This window comes from Tenebrio molitor, chromosome 3 (genome assembly GCF_963966145.1).
Source record: "Tenebrio molitor chromosome 3, icTenMoli1.1, whole genome shotgun sequence".
Lineage (NCBI taxonomy): Eukaryota > Metazoa > Arthropoda > Insecta > Coleoptera > Tenebrionidae > Tenebrio > Tenebrio molitor.
The window spans coordinates 27,551,224-27,567,632 of NC_091048.1; the positions used below are offsets into that span (position 1 = coordinate 27,551,224).

At 37.3% G+C, this 16,409-nt stretch overlaps 1 protein-coding gene across 4 annotated transcripts in view; it reads right to left on the minus strand.

The window, feature by feature from the left end:
• Positions 1 to 16,409, minus strand: part of cpx (complexin) — a 131,510-nt gene that overhangs the window by 84,209 nt on the left and 30,892 nt on the right. For all 4 annotated transcript variants that reach the window (XM_069040625.1, XM_069040627.1, XM_069040624.1 and 1 more), the window contains one exon: positions 1,812 to 1,842. The gene's annotated coding sequence lies outside the window, so the exon portion shown is untranslated. The remainder of the gene's footprint in view (positions 1 to 1,811; positions 1,843 to 16,409) is intronic.

The window sequence follows — 16,409 nt, forward strand, 5'->3', positions numbered from 1 at the left end:
GTTTTTGAGTCAAGTGGATTCAAATAAACCGACAAAAATGCTAAAAACTACTAAAACGTCTTCTGTCGAGAAAGAAATGAAAAAAAATCAAAAATCTGTCTAGATATCACAACAGACACTCCAATCTAGACAACACATCACATCTGATTCCAAACTTTCTTTTATCGATTATCGAGCCGTCGACCAGATATTTAAATTTTAATGCAAGATTGACAGAAACTCTTTGACCTGTTATTCGCGCCACGTATACTAGTCCTACTTCAAAGGCATTTTTTTGAAATACTCTCTTTTTTGTGAGACCGAATAATTCGGTTACGGCAGTATTTTTCGCTTGGTAGATTTCATTTTAGCTCTACTCGCAAAAATGTAATTCCAAGTATTCGTTTTTTATTTAATCTTGTAAACAAAAATCTAGAATATTCACCACTCCCAAATGAAATTAATTTCGACTTCCACAACTTAATCCCTGTCAGCGTCAATTTTCTAAAACTGACACCGTAATCTAAACTCCAACAATTTCAATAAAATTTCGATGTTTCCCCTTATCGACAACGATTCAATAGATTACTCCACTGAGTGCATCATTACTTACTATTTCCTGTTTCTTTTTTCGTGTTTACTTATATTCATGTTATTTACTTCAACTAACAAACCGCGACGAACCATTCACTTTTTTTTTATTTGTTTATTGTCGTTATTTTTAGTTGGTGTATTTTTATCCTGCCCCAAACAAAAATACCACCACTACTACTATGTATTACTGAATGCAAAACTTCCCCCGAGTCGCATTCCTTCACCCGTTATTAATTCTTCGATCGCTCTCTCCCCATGGCACTTCGAAAACTCCAATGAAAGCGATTACAACTTTCTGACAGGTGAAATTAATCGCGTGGTATGCTAGGGAAATTTTAAGAACCGGATATGGTCCCGGGTTAAAGTTTGACTTCCGGCGGCTCCATTTCGACGGTCATTTAAAACAAATTAGGCGCCATTAGGGCAAGTTTCGCCACACTTTCATAAACACCGACCGCATACGCAACGACACCGGACAATCAATCACGAATTACCACACAGATAATTGATGAACAGGTCGATTTACACACCGGGACGCAAAAACAACAAAAACTCTTGTAATTACACCGCACTAATGAAAGCTGTTTAGATAAAAGTCGTTTCGCGGTCCTTTAATTTTCTCTTATTCAATTTTAAAAGCGCGTTATCGGAAAAAGCGCCGGTCCTAATGGCACCTCAGTCGAATGCCGAACGGGCGGAATCGTGGGGAGGCGCCGGAATTTTCATAAAACCGCGTTAGGGACTTAATTAAAGCATTCGAGCCAGCAGCTTTGGCATTTTAATTTCGTCGTAATTAATTTCTCAAAGTGTTTTTTGCACCACACGGAAATGGTGGATGCGCCGGGCGAAAAATACAGAAAATTTAAAGAGATAAAAAAGTGGGAAAAAAATTTGACAGGGTGGAGCAGCAAAAGCAATTTCGGTAGAGAAACAAAAAAGTTGATCGAGGGATATTGGAAGAGATTTCAAAAAATAATATGAATTTTGGAAAGACAAGACTTTTTGCCACCGGTTCCGGTGGAGGAAATTCCCGTTGGGTTAACGCGAGTCTTTCCACCCCGGAAAAATCCGGACGGCCATTTGGCACGAGTCCAGTCCGACGCGGAATACCGGAGGATTGTTGGGTGTCGCATCGTCCGGATCCCATCTCGAGATCCGGGTTTTTATGGAGAGCCCGGAGCGAAGGACTTCGATTCCGATAAAAGAAAACAAGAGAGCTGATCGCCTTCAGGACTCACCTTTCACTTCACGATCTCGTCGACCTGACACCTGAAACATAAAAAGGACCAATTAATACGCAGTCCTGGCTTAGGAAGTCGGTGGATGTGAAAAACAAAAAAAAAGGGAGCGAACTTTGGGAGCAGCCAAGATATAAAGTTTTCTTGTTTGGGGAAAGAGAAAGGCAGGTATATATTATTATTTAAGATAGGAACGTCGACGGAAACGGAAGACAGATAAAGCAGTGTACAAAGAGAACGTGCCTACAAAGGCGGCTCTGACGTATAATAGAATTTGAAATAATACGAAAAGAGCCGCTGAATAAATGAAATAGTTCTTATGGAGGAGTCCCCCCGGGTGGGATTTTTTCCCGCCGTCACCTGGCGATCAGGCCCGCCGCCCCACTAATTAATTAGGCCGTAATCTCTCCCGTGACGTCTTTATGGCGTTACAAACGAGACCCGGGATGAAATATCTTTTCTCGGAACAAGTTTGCAATTAGTCAAGCGCGAAATGCAAGGTGGCAATAAATACGAGCGACAGCAACGTCAACATGGCGGCCGTTATATCGTCACGCGCCATCTTACTGACTCTATAAGCCCTCCAACTCAAACAAAACTTCCCCGACCGCCCGGTGAATTGTTGCGGGAATATGGTAATTCGGTATCAGCGTTACATGCAACATAAGTCTGACAGAAATCCGAAGACGCAATGGTTGGCCCGGATGCAAGCCTCCCTTAAATTATTCAAGGGATCTGGTGCGTCTTGAGCCAACGATTAGTGCGCCCTCGCGCCGACCCTCCTGAAGAATGCTCCTAGGTGCGACTTTCGCCACTCGACCACGCTCGCCGGAATTTGCAAAGTTGCCCCGGAACTCCTTTTCAATTAAAGTTGCTCGAGTGTCCCCTCGAACGGGACTCGGAGCCGAGGCGAAAAAGACGGACGAGCCGGGTTTTATTCCATCTGGAAATCTCAATTTCCATTTCATTTGGAAATTATCAATTAGGGCTTAAATGGACAATCTGCAGCGAGGGCCGCCCCGGGCGGACCCTTGCCCGGATTAATCTCGAATAAAAATCAGATCCTGAGCGGCTCACATGTTCTAAACAAAATCAGAAAGTAATTTCAACTCCCGACAAACTTCCACACTCTGCATATGACAACGTCGATAACGCGCACCCCGCTCGGGATAACGCCACCATCAAAAAAATACCCAAGATAAAGCTAATCCGCGTTTCATTTCGCTAATCGCAGCTCCATGACCTTTTTGCGTCTGGCGAAAGCTTCACCGTTCTTTTTCGAAACGTACCTATCTCATCTAGATTATTTACAGCTTTCTTTCACGAATACAACAAAATAAGGCTCTTAACTTTATAAACAAACGTGGCTCGGGGAGCTTTCCGCTCTGAAAAGCTGGATTTTCCGCAAATGAAAATTATAAAGCTATTTAAGACTGTCACATGCAATATATGTCGCTGGCGAACTTCCACAATCGCCAAAGCTTTGTTCTTTGCAAGAATAATTATTATCCGAACAAAGCGCGCACATCTTTTGATTTTATTCCACCCGACTTTTCACGTTCGCAACAAACAAATTAACCCGCTCCCTCTAGAATTAAGCTGCGTGAAAAATTTAGTGGCGCCAGTCGACTGGCGCATGCCAGTTCAACTGGCACCAGTAAAATAACAAACGCCAGATGGAAAAAAAGGGTGAAAAGAGAAGTTAATCAAAATTTGAATCTTGCGCCAGTTGAAGCAACTACTATAGAGCACCAATAATTTTTGACTGGCGCCACCCCAGAGCTTCTGAGTCAGCCGGTGGGAGCGCTGAGATTCGGCGCCAAATTCGAAGGCTACTATTTTGTTTGGTACTTTTTTGGTTTGACGAAAAGGGGAGATCAGTATCTGGCTGTCAGTCAAACTGGTCCCAAAGATTGGTCCATTGTGTCGGTCGCATAAAGTTTATTTCGGCGAGTATTTATAGAACTTTGTGTCCTGTTGTGTGTTCGCGTCGTCATTGTTCTGACATGTCGTTTGAATACGAAAGTGGTCCCGGTTCGACAAAACGCGACCGTCAGCGGCAAATAACAATTTGGTGGCGGCGGCGTTCGGTGTAGAATTTTTCGTATGTGGCTGAGCAGTCTTGCCAATCACCTGATCATTATTCCGGCTGCGCTTGCCACCAATGACGTAAGACATCGTCTACCAATCTCGTCGGTGCGTCTCACCCAGAATACCAAGATCGATCGACCTCTCTCCACTTGATTGGGGAACAAATAATGATGGTCTCTCGTTCGTTAAATGGTTTTATTATTCTGGAAATAAGAAGTTGTTTGCGCTTGTAATTAAATCGTCGCGTGTGCGGCTCGTCCTCCGAAAAAGGGTGGAATTAATGAAACACCCCGCCAGAGGTTAAGAGGAAACTTTTAAGTTAATTGGCGCCGATTCATTTTTTATTCGCCGCCCCCCAAACTGTTTGCACGGGATATCCGGCCCCTCGCGACGTTTCCGCGTAATTAAACACCTCGCCACGTCTTGCATTCTCCATAAAGGCATCAGCGCCCACCTCGGGGACTTATCAATTACCATCCCGGCTAATGAGTGGCTGCTGTTGTTCCAATTCTTGCGGTCTCCGTTCCCTTCTTCAATATTTCATGGACTCCGTCCTCGCGGGGATTCCCGTACAAGTGGGCATTTCTTTCGGATGATTCTCCAAAGACGGGCTCGTATTAATAATGGAGGAGTGCCGGTTTTACAATTCCCAACCACCGTCATCATCGCGGATCACGTTGATTGCTTGCATCCATTCCCGAACCCTTCGGGAATCGCTCGGGCTAATCGGCTGAAACGTTCGCGAAATTATCGCGCTTTGTTTTCATTTCGGCTGGATCACTTTTGACGGCTTCTCGTTAATTTAGACGCGATCTGACAGCCAATCCCGCCAAGAGCGCCACCGACCGGACCTAACGCGCAATTTTGACACATCACCCTCTCTGAAGCGCCTCCAAGCGGACACGCCGAGCAATTTTAACACATGACAACTGGCGGCGACAGCGCTGCCCTTCCAAAAATGTCACAGAGCGGACCCACCGCGCAATCTTGACGCATGACACGTGTCAGTCACCGGGGCGCCCTCTCCAAACCGCCACCAGGCCAAACAAAAACGTAAAATAATTATTGGTATGCAACCAACAAAACAAACAGTAGATGACGTCAAAATGAAAGGCTAAATATCTTGATTCCCTTTATTAATAAATACCTGCTGAAGTATGTATTGAAGCTCAAAGGGGTATTAATTATATTTTAAAATATTCTTTTTCTAATAGCTTTTTCTTGAAGAGTAAAGAAAATGTGTTAAAACCCGATCCGGTAATTCCCAAAATTAATGAACTTCAGCCGTTTGAAAAAAAACCTCATTAAAAGCTTTAAATGTTCGATTGGATTATTTTTTAATGAGGTAATAATTGCTACTTGTATAATATTACAAATTAAAATCTTTTAAAACAGTTTTTTTATTAATTTGCAGATATGATCAATTACAAAGCATAATAAATTTAATTAAAAGTGATCTGGTGCAATATTTACTATTTGAATCATTTGACAGTTCCGCACTCCAATGTGTTGTGTATTTAATTTTGACATATGACACGTCTCTAAAGCGCCACCAAGCGGCCCCACGGGGCAGTTTTGACAGACGACACGTATCGGCGACGATGGCGCCTCTGCAGCGCCACCAAGCGGAGACAGGGGTCGATTTAGACAGATGACACGTGTCAGCGACGGCGGCGCCCCCGTCGTCTTCATTCCGACACAGTAGGCCGGGTGAGAGACGTGCAGCATTAAATATGAGCCGCCATTCTTAATTAGTGGAGAGGTCGAGACAATGAACGGATTTTCGTCGGTAATTTATTGGAGTCGACGTAATAAGGATCGCCCTCGTACAGTTATGTCCGTTCCTCCGCAATAAACAATCCCGGACTTATCAAGCTGTCTCGTTTCAAATTGGGGTGTACAACGTACACACGTTTTAAATTTCGACGCATAATGGCGGCCGAAGACGCAAGAAGCGTCGCCGTAATTACAGGAGGCTTCACTTAACATTGTGTGTCGTGTAAACAACGGCGGAAATTTATTTGTTCTATCAATTTTAATTACCGACGTTGACAGGCGGAGCGGCGGATGCGAATCCCGAGCACGTGTGGTTTTTAACCGGATTATTTCGCGAGGGGTGAACGACGACAACACAACTTTTTACTTAGCGTGCGGCGTACATTAGTGCGAAATTAAAAATGAAGACGATTCGGAAGTTTTATGGAAATTTCAAACTTCCGATTTACGTTCCGGAAACATCAAAGCTCTAATTTGGGGAATATTGAAATTGGAATAACTCGAGACGAGGCTGAAACAATCGCGGGAATTCTTTGGCGTTTCGTTTGCTTTGAGAGCGGCGAGGGTTGTGTCTTTGTGTTAATTTTCCTTTTTCTCAAAAATAAAGTCGATCCTCTTCGCTACGTTACCGACTCGGTTTTGCTCCATTTTGAATTCCGACACAAATAAAACCGACCTTTTCTTTCATAAAAATCAACATCCTTATCTCTGAAGTGGGGGCCTTACACAAGAACGTCCTCGAAGATCGATCACAGTTCGTTTGATACAAGAAAATAAATAAAGTCGAGCTTCCAATCTTTCAGAGTTAAATAGTTCTATGTGGCAGAAAGACAAGGCACGCCACGTACAGAAAGAACTTACAAAAACCCCCGAGTGGATGCTTTCTAGAAGAATTCATCGAGTATAGAAAAATAAAGGAAATTCCAAATTTTCCAGAGGTAAATGGTTTTATAACGTAATAGGACAAGACACGACCTCGTCGTTAACTTTCGTAAAAATGTTCTCTGGAGAAAAATATCGTCGAAGGCTATTATAGTTTGTCTCGTTTAAAAAGTAAATATTCTGAAGACAAATAATTGTGGTAGATAAGCTACGCACTCGCAGAGTAAAAAAATTGCCGTCATAAATGATGTGGATTAAGTACATATTTCTTTTTTATAAAAATCTGTTTCTGTATGCTTCAAAGTGGGGTTTTCAAGAAAAATGATGGACCCAACACACACAATATCCTCACCCTTGAGGAGAAGAATATGATCAAAAACCGTCAAAGCACCAAAAATAAATTAATAAAAGAAAATTTTCAGCCCCCTACGTTGCAACAAAACAAAGCACGCCCCCACACGGCAAACTGTACGGCATTTTTCTTTTGAGGAAATACACCCGTCACAAATTAGAACGCATATCAAAACCATCATTTTCCTCCAAACTGTAAAAAGGAAGTTATGAAAGAACCATCACGGCTCACTTGACACAATAAAGACGCTTTTAAAAAATAACGCCATCACATTCATTCATGATTTTTTATAAAAAATCAGCGTTTTATTCTTGAAGTGGGCGTCCAGGAGAAAGTATTGTCGAAAGGTCGTCGCAATTTGTTGGATGCAGAAAAGTGAATAAAAATTAATCTTGTAAAGATAGATAATTCTGTGTTGCGACAAGATAATGCATGCTCTCACAGGGCAAAAACTACAAAAAAAAGATGAGCTTTCAAGACGAATGTTGTAAAACTTGCGGCTTTTAAAATCAACGTTGTTAAGACTGAAATCAACGTTCTAGAGAAGAATGTAGTGAAAAAAGCCTCAACAGAGTGAGAAAATAAATGAAGGAAATGTTCGAATCGAGAAGAGTTGAATATTTCAATTTGCAACAAAACAATGCGAGTACGAGTATACAGGGTTATTCAGTTGTAATAATGGGCCTTACAAACATTGAAACGCAACCAGTTATACATTTTCATCGCCTTCGTGGATCATTTACATTTATTTAAAAAAAATAATAAAACAGTTGGTTTTAGTTTTTTTTTTTAATTTGACATGAAGTTGACATCTAAATTAATGTAATTTTTTTAGGTTATCTTTATTTAAACAGAAATACATGATAGATGTCACGTAATAACAACTGAAAATTGTCTTAATAAAAGAGTTTTGGATTCATTAAAAAATAAAAAAATCAATTGGTATCAAATCGTTTGCGAAATATGTTTATTTGGTTGCATCGGGACGTTGTTAGGCCCATTATTACTCGTGAATACCCCTGTATAACGTTTTCATTTTTAGAAGAATTGGTCCTATTAAATAGTAAAGCTACATTACAGCAATACGAGCTCTCATAAAGGAGAAACTGTTGTCAACATCATTATGCTGGAAACAGAAATCTTGGGGAAAAAACCGAAGGAAGAACTTTGTGAAAAGATGAAGACCTTATAAATAAGAACACTCATTTTCCTTTGTAAAAATATAATATTTTTATCTCTGAAATCTCTGGACAAGGGCAGTTGGATTATTGCGGACACAAGCAAAGGAATTAATTTGGAGATCATCCAAAATTAGATATTTTTTACGGAGCACAAACTACTTGGAAAAAATTGGATCATCGCAAATAAAATCTGTAACTTATTTTTATAAAAAGCAACAACCTATAAGTCCTGGAAAAAAATGTTATCTTGGAGCGGTCGAAAATCGCGCCTTTAGAATATAGAAACGGTTGAAGTAGCTTTTTTCTTGTAACCGGCCTTGAAACACTTCAAATCCTAGAAGTTGAAATGTCCACATTCGGCTCGACCAAAGTCGTTTCAAGCATTTCTCACGATATATTTATCAATAATTGCACGAAATATTTAATAATTAAATAAAATCCTCTAAAAAAGCGAAATAACGAAATTATTGCCAATATTTAACCGGTGTCACTGTGGTGTAACACGAGTCGCTTGTTTGCACGGATGACAAATGTCAAAATCAAAAATAGCAAGATGGCCGTTCAACGTTAAAAGGTAAACTTCAGACTTTGGTAGACTTTACTTTATGGAACCTTCAAATACTAATAATATTGCAACAAAAGAACTAGGAATTACTGGTGCCTTTAAATTTGAAAATAGTAAGTTTGAAAATTGTTACTGTAACTGCAGCAAAAGAAAATAAATGAGTTCATGTCCAATTTTTCTTGTGATCCGCTTGAAGATAAAATAGTATAAATCATTCAGAGTAGAAGGTCTTTTTATGCTTCGCCCAGTTGCGACCTCAACTTCGTCTCAATCTCTGGGATTAGCCCAAAAAGACTCACTTCTACTCTTAATTTCTAGACATTCTAGAAAACGATGCGATGGACGAAAGTAAGAATAAAGTTTTTACGGTGTTAACGCCGTCTCACGTAAAAGTAATTATTTCTTATAAAATTTCTCGAATTAAAACTTTTAGACAAGAATATCGTCATCAGACGCTGTGTCGACAAACAGCAAAGATGACATTTTGAAAGGAGAAAGTAACATTTCTTTTTATAAGCTTGTACCACGTTTCAAAGGGTATCGTTCCATACAAGAAATTCAATAATACATGTTTCGAATAATATTTTGCAGTTAAATAACTCATTAAGAGAAGATATTGCACGTTGTCGTAATGAAAAATTGCAATATGAAAAAAATACTGTCTTTATCATGGAAGGATCAATAGTGTTTATCTTAGACAAGAAAACAATAAAAGTTTTTTTTAATTAATCAATTCAATTAATTTGAAATTAAATTCATACTTCATCTTACAGTTTAGGGAACTTTAGGGAACTTTAACAACGACTTGACATGACATGGTACACCTGACTTTTATTTATCTGATTCATATTTTCAAGTTATTATTAATTTTTCTTATAATAATTTTCTTTTACCGAGATAATGCTGTTTCCAAACAAAATTTTATACAAGGCGTGCATAAAGAATTTCTTTACGCACTAGAGCGTGTAAAACTTCCCATGTCCAAAAAAAGTAGTGCTTTATACACGTGTTGCGTAAATAATGATTTACATATTCAGTTTTAATTACGTTATTATTCTCATTCTACCGGGTGATCAAAAAGGACTGTTTAAGTTGGCAATATAATTAAGAGCATTTTGTTATTCGGCTGTTTGCAATACTGCAACCGGATACATCTTCTGACAGATATTTGACGTGAAATCAACAACGACAAAATTGTAGGTTATGTAAGAATTGTCAACTGTCAGTGTGAAGTCGTCAACAACCGGAAGTTATTCCAGTTATACCATTTAAAAATAAAAATCAGTACTGCCAACTCAAACAGTCCTTTTTGATCACGCTGTATTTATATTTGCTCGAGTCAGCCTGATGGAAATAAACCAACTACTATCCCACCTCCACCCGGCGGCACGGCAATTTTGCCGGAGTACATACACTATTACGGATAATACTATCAAGTAATAGTGCAGTGCTTATCAACATAATTACCGGCGTCTCGCCTCCACATTTTGACTTTTTTGTGTTTTATGTACTGTGTCAATGTTAAGGAATTTCCTCACGATGTGACATGAGTATAATAATATACCTTTTTGAATTTCAACCACCAATGTGTTCTCTAAGTCCAAAATTTTTAAATTTTTAAAAAGAGATTGCGGTACTATTCCTGTTGCTGAAATTGTAAATGGTAAAATCGAATTTTTTTCTAAACACCAAAGATTTCTCATAGCAACGGAGAGTTCTAAATATTTATTAATTTTTGTATTATATGTCTGTGTTATATTATGTGAATTTGGAACAGCTATATCTAAAAGATATGCTTGCTTTTCTTGTTTATTTAAAATAATAATGTCTGGTCTGTTATGCTGAATGTGAATGTCAGTTAAAACTGTGCGATCAAAATATAATTTGTAATTGTCATTTTCTAAACAACTTTCTGGTTTATAAATGTAATGTGGTTGTGTATCCTTTAATAAATTGAATTTAACTGCTAAATTCATGTGTATAATTTTTGCGAATATATCATGACGTTTTTTATATTCGCTTTGAGCCAAAACGGTGCAAGAAGAAATGATGTGTTCAATGGTTTCCCCTTCAGTTCCGCAAATCCTACATTTATCAATGATCGATTGTAAACCGCATATGTGTTTTTTTATAATTTCTTGTATTTATAACACGATCTTGTATTGCAAATATAAAACCCTCAGTCTCAGGATGAATATTTGATTTTTTAAGCCATGCATGAGAAGCTTGAATATTAATTTCTGGCTGTTCTAGCTCTTTAAAATATCTCCCATGTAAAGACTTTTGTTTTATATTTGCTATAGTGTCAGGTATATTTGGCTCAACAATTTCTGAAATTATATTATCACTTAAATTTAAAGGTGTGTAACCTTTGTCCGCTGAAACCAAAGCATTAAAAAAAGTGTTATCACTAGCTCTATTGAGAAAATAATTTTTTAGTGAAGCAATTTGATTGTGTTGTAGAATTTCTAGATTTGAAAAACCCCTACCACCATTTTCGCATGGTAAATTAAATCTTTCAATAGCAGATTTGGGGTGATGTTTACAAAATTTTGTAAAGAGAACTCTAGTTTGAATATTTATATTCTGTAAATTAGTTTTGGACCATTTTATAACACCAAAAGAATAGGTCAACAATGGAACAGCATATGTATTAACTGCTTTAATTACATTATTACCGTTTAATTTTGATTTTAAAATAGATTTCATTCTTAAATAAAATTGTTTTTCTAAATTTTCTTTTATAATTGAATGTTGAATATGATTTGATTGATTAATACCTAAATATTTATAAAATTCTCCTTTATTTAAATTTTTAATGATTTCTCCTTCTTTAGTTATATATTCTAAATTTTCGTAATTACCGCGACATATTGATTGCGTTTTACACTTATCAATACCAAAACTCATGCCAATATCATTTGAGAAATTTTCAGTTATTGTTAGTAAAGATAAAATGTGATTCTTTTTAGATGCATAAAGTTTTATGTCATCCATATAAAGAAGGTGATTTAATTTGGATAGTGTGGTATTATTAACTCTAATATTGAAACCGTATCCAGTGCTATTTAATAAATTTGTCAAAGGATTAATGGCTAGACAAAACCATAAAGGACTTAAAGAATCTCCTTGATAAATTCCCCGTTTAATTTGAATAGGCTCGGATTTTAATTTAGTATTGTTTATTGATAAATTTAAAGTAGTTTTCCAAAATGTCATAACATGGGATAAAAAGTTAATCAAATCCAAATTAATTTTATAAATTTTAAGAATTTTAATTAACCATGAATGTGGTACTGAATCATAGGCTTTTTTGTAGTCTATGAATGCGGTACAAATATTTCTATTATTTTTTCTAGCTTGTTCCATTATTACCGTATCTATTATGAGTTGTTCTTTACAACCAAAACACTCCTTAACACAACCTTTTTGTTCTTCATTAAGTATATTTAATTTTTGACAATGGTCGTAAATTATTACTTTAATGCAAGATGTCATAATTTTATAAATTGTAGGCAGACATGTGATTGGCCTGTATTTTGATGGATTTTTAATATCGGAATCTTTTGGTTTCAGATATGTTATACCATGGGCCAAAAACTCTGGAAATGTGTTAGGTTCCCTAATAAATCCGTTAAAGTGATCAAGTAAGCATTTATGAATACAAGTAAATTTTTTTAACCAAAAGTTATGAATTTGGTCACCTCCAGGGGATTTCCAATTATGTGAACTATTAATATTTTGAACTAAAATTTCAAGGCTAATTTGAATATGATGTGGATTATTACTATCTGGTATCTCATTTTCTAAATTAGGAATCCATTCTGCCGGATTATTAAATTGAACTTCATTTGACCATGTTTGACCAGAATTCTTTAATTTCATTTATATTTGGTAGACCATTATTATTTTGAGTTTTATTATCTGCTAAATTTTTGTAAAACAACTTCTCATTATTTCTAAATAGTTTGTTTTCAAATTTCCGTTGTTTATTATTTTTATATCTTTTTAATCGTTTAGAATAAATATTCAATTTTTGTAATAAAGTGTCTTTAATTTCTATTAATGTTTCATTATATTCGTTATATTTTAAACAATGTATTCTGTTTTTATTTAAAATCGATTGAATACAGTTATTTAGATGCTTAGAATTTATACCCTGTAAAAAAAAAGTTATTCTACCTAAATCTCGTCTGATATTGTTAACGCGTTTAGTTAGTCTTCGTTCCCATTTTGGTAATTCTTTAGCTTTTATATTATTTGTCTGGTCAATTTCTTTTCAACCATTTAATCTGATAATTGTTAAAGCTCCACTGTATATGATACTGTGTAATTTTTTAAAACTTGTCGTGTTATTTACAAATTTAGGTAAAATGAATTGATTTAAAATTTCAATCATTGCAAAGAATTTTTTTTTGGAGCTTTGTTGTTTAGGTAATAGTAACCATATTATTATTATTATTATTATTATTATTTCGGAATAAAGGAATTCTTAAAAGAAAAACTGCAGATTTTTATTGAAACCAACATCCTTACTTTGCATTTTGAAGGAAAAAAGTAAAATTGTCTATCACAAATCATGTAAGGAAATTTAAAAAAATACAATTTAGAATTTAGAGCAATTTGAGTCGCAGCACAGATCTACACCAAGCAAAACTAGCCCTTCTTTCAAAAAGCACAGCCTGCGCCCTCACCACAGCTGTCACCAATTGAACACCCGTGGAACGTAATTATTCGCAACGTGAACGTCGAAAACCGGCTTTTCTTCGTCGGCAGCCTTTATCCCGCAAAATCTGCATTCCCTCCATCAATCGGAAACTCCACACACGACAACGTATCCAACTATTCCCAACTCCGCCAATTTCACGGCGGAACTGTATTCAAGCGATTCGACGGCACTTTTTCAGCGGCGAATTACTCTGTCGACGGTTAATTAGAAATTGACGAAGCCTGAAACCTGAAGCGCACCCAAATCACGGATCCGCAGGCCGAATCCCTCCAAGTTTTTCCTTCACGTTCGATTGATTCTCGCCTTTACGACTACACGAATTTTAATAATCTAACCGGGAAAATTGGACGGCCGTCGTACAAATTCAAATGTTCGTAAAAATTTTACGACGCCGTAACGCTCCTCCAGAGATCCCGATCCTGGATGGATTGAGTCGTGGAGTTGCGTCCTCCGCACCTATGAACCACTAGCGGGAAATTCGAGCAATAAGCGATATAATTGCGCGTTTCCATTAATGGCACAATAACAGTTAGCAGCCATTGAGACGGCTCCGTTACTCCTTGTTTGCCGTCGGGGGCGGTTAATACATCCGCCGCGACAGCTGACGAGGCGAACGTTGCAAATTATTTATCGGAGGGGCGGCTGCGATAAGCGCGAATTAAAACAAATCCCTTGAATTTTACCAAATAACCGTGCGACGTTGCAAAATTGCAGCCGCCCTCGTCGTGCAGTTTGCATAAGGCGCACCCCAGGGAGACCAAAGCAAACACTCGAACAACGAAACTGAGTACACCGTAGCGCCGGCGAAAATTAACGCCGTCGCCATTGTGGAAAAACTTGTTGTTTTTCGAAATCTCGCCGGTCGGGAGTCGACAACTTCCGGGCGGAGCACCGGAGCGCACATCGATCCGGCAAAAGCCAATAGATAATTGGTTTTATTGCGGACCCACTAGGCAACAATTATCTGTCGGGAACAGGACGAGACCTAGTTTTGGGAATAATTAAACGTCAAAAATTCCTCCAGGGGGATTACCGCACGGACTTAAAATTTCCGGGGGTAATTGACATCGAACGTCATCCCTAAACCCTTCCGGAAAGGTTTTCAGACGGGAAAATTTTAAGCTAGACAAACTACTATTTAGGGCCGACCTCCTCATTAAACACTGTCTGCGGATCCCCGACCCGAAATACGAAACTTAGACTGTGAAACTGGAGAATTAAATCGCATTTGATGGTTGCAGTGGTGGCTGCAAAGGTTTGGTCAAGACCGACAAACACAAACAAAAAATTAAGAAAAGTTTGGAAAAAAGTTATTGGTATGCAACCAACAAAACAACTTGATGATTTCTACTTCTGAGAGAGGGACGTACGTCGGATGTTAATTCGGCCTAGTCCTGCGTAGTACGGCTAGCCGTACCAAAATAGAGTGTCCATTTATTCTTGTTTGCAATTTTTTGATAATCTACACTGACCGGCACAAAAAACGACTCACTTGGAATTTTATTAATACAGGGTGTTTTCGAAGTTGAGGCGTTCCTTTTAACATGTGATAGTATGCGTTGTTCTAAAGAATTTTAGCCAAAATCACCTTAGTAAAATGTGTACAGCAATGAAGATGCAATAAGTTAGTTTTTTGAAATTTTTGAAACCGGTCCTGCTCAAATTTGCGCTGATTTGTTAGAAATTGGAATTAACAAAAAAAAAAAGCAAATGCAAATGAGCATGGACGTTAATCAAAACTACTGTCAGAGTTGTCATCTAATTAGTCGAAATGGCTTTATTATTAGGAAAATAATGAGCTCACAGATATGTTGCAAATGCATGGGCAATGTTATCACGTTATCAGAATGCATCTGCAGCGTGCAGAGAGTATTGCAAAGCGATTTCCGGAAAGACACCATTCTGGGCCAAGTTATTTATTAATCTAGTACAGCGGAGAAATGGACAGGACCGGACTTAAAATTTTAGAAAACAATAAAAATATACAATCAATTATCTCCGTTAATACAAACATTTTACTAAGAAGATTTAGGCTAAAATTCTTAAGTATAATGTGTAGTACCTCGTGTTACAAGGAACGCGTCAACTTCGAAAACACCCTGTATAATTAAGTAATTCATTGTCTCAGAAAAAAAAATTATAACATGTGTATTGATAAGTGTTATTTAAGTTATTCTTTGCCAAAGAATATCCGACAAACACAACATTAAACACAGAAAATACAATTTTAATGAAAAAAAAAAATAAAAGTAATTTTTTTAGAAAAAATTTTATGTTTAAAAAATTGCCAAAATTTGAACAGCATTTTGAATTAGTATCTCGTATTGTCAAATTAAATCTTTTAAGACAACCGACAAAAACAACATGGACGTAGCGCAAATTTTCTAATAATTTATTTAAACAAAACAATTCAGTTGCCATGGTGACCATAGCACTCCCTATCATTGAAAATATCCCAATTTAACTATAAGAAAGAAAAATAAGCACAAATATGTATATGTAATTTTAAGATCATTTATTAAAGAAATCATAATGAGTCGTTTTTTGTGCCGGTCAGTGTATTATTTCCTTTATTAATAAATACTGAAGTATTGAAGCTCAAGGAGATATTTTAGTTTAAAAATCTGAAAAGATTTTGAAGTGAAAACTTCTTTAGGCGCACCGCGCCATTATTCTCGGGCAGTGAATTAGTTTCACCGTCACATCGTCACGTATCACGCTCCGAGGTGAAAGGCTCACTCGAGTGAGTTCTGGCGAGCAGAGTTTAGACGAGCGAACGAGAAACAATCAGATTTTCAGTGGATATTTCTTGACCAAAGAATCAAAACCTTGAATCGATTTTTTACAAACAGCATTGGATTTAAATATGTCAAATGACCCGATAGAGAGTACAACAACAATAGACGGAGTTCCCGATTCCTCCAAGTACTATCATCTAAGATAATATATGGCGGTTTGAAAAGAAAATCCTCTTTAAAAACTTTATTTGAATCTTTTGCCAGTGCCTGCACTCCAGACTGCA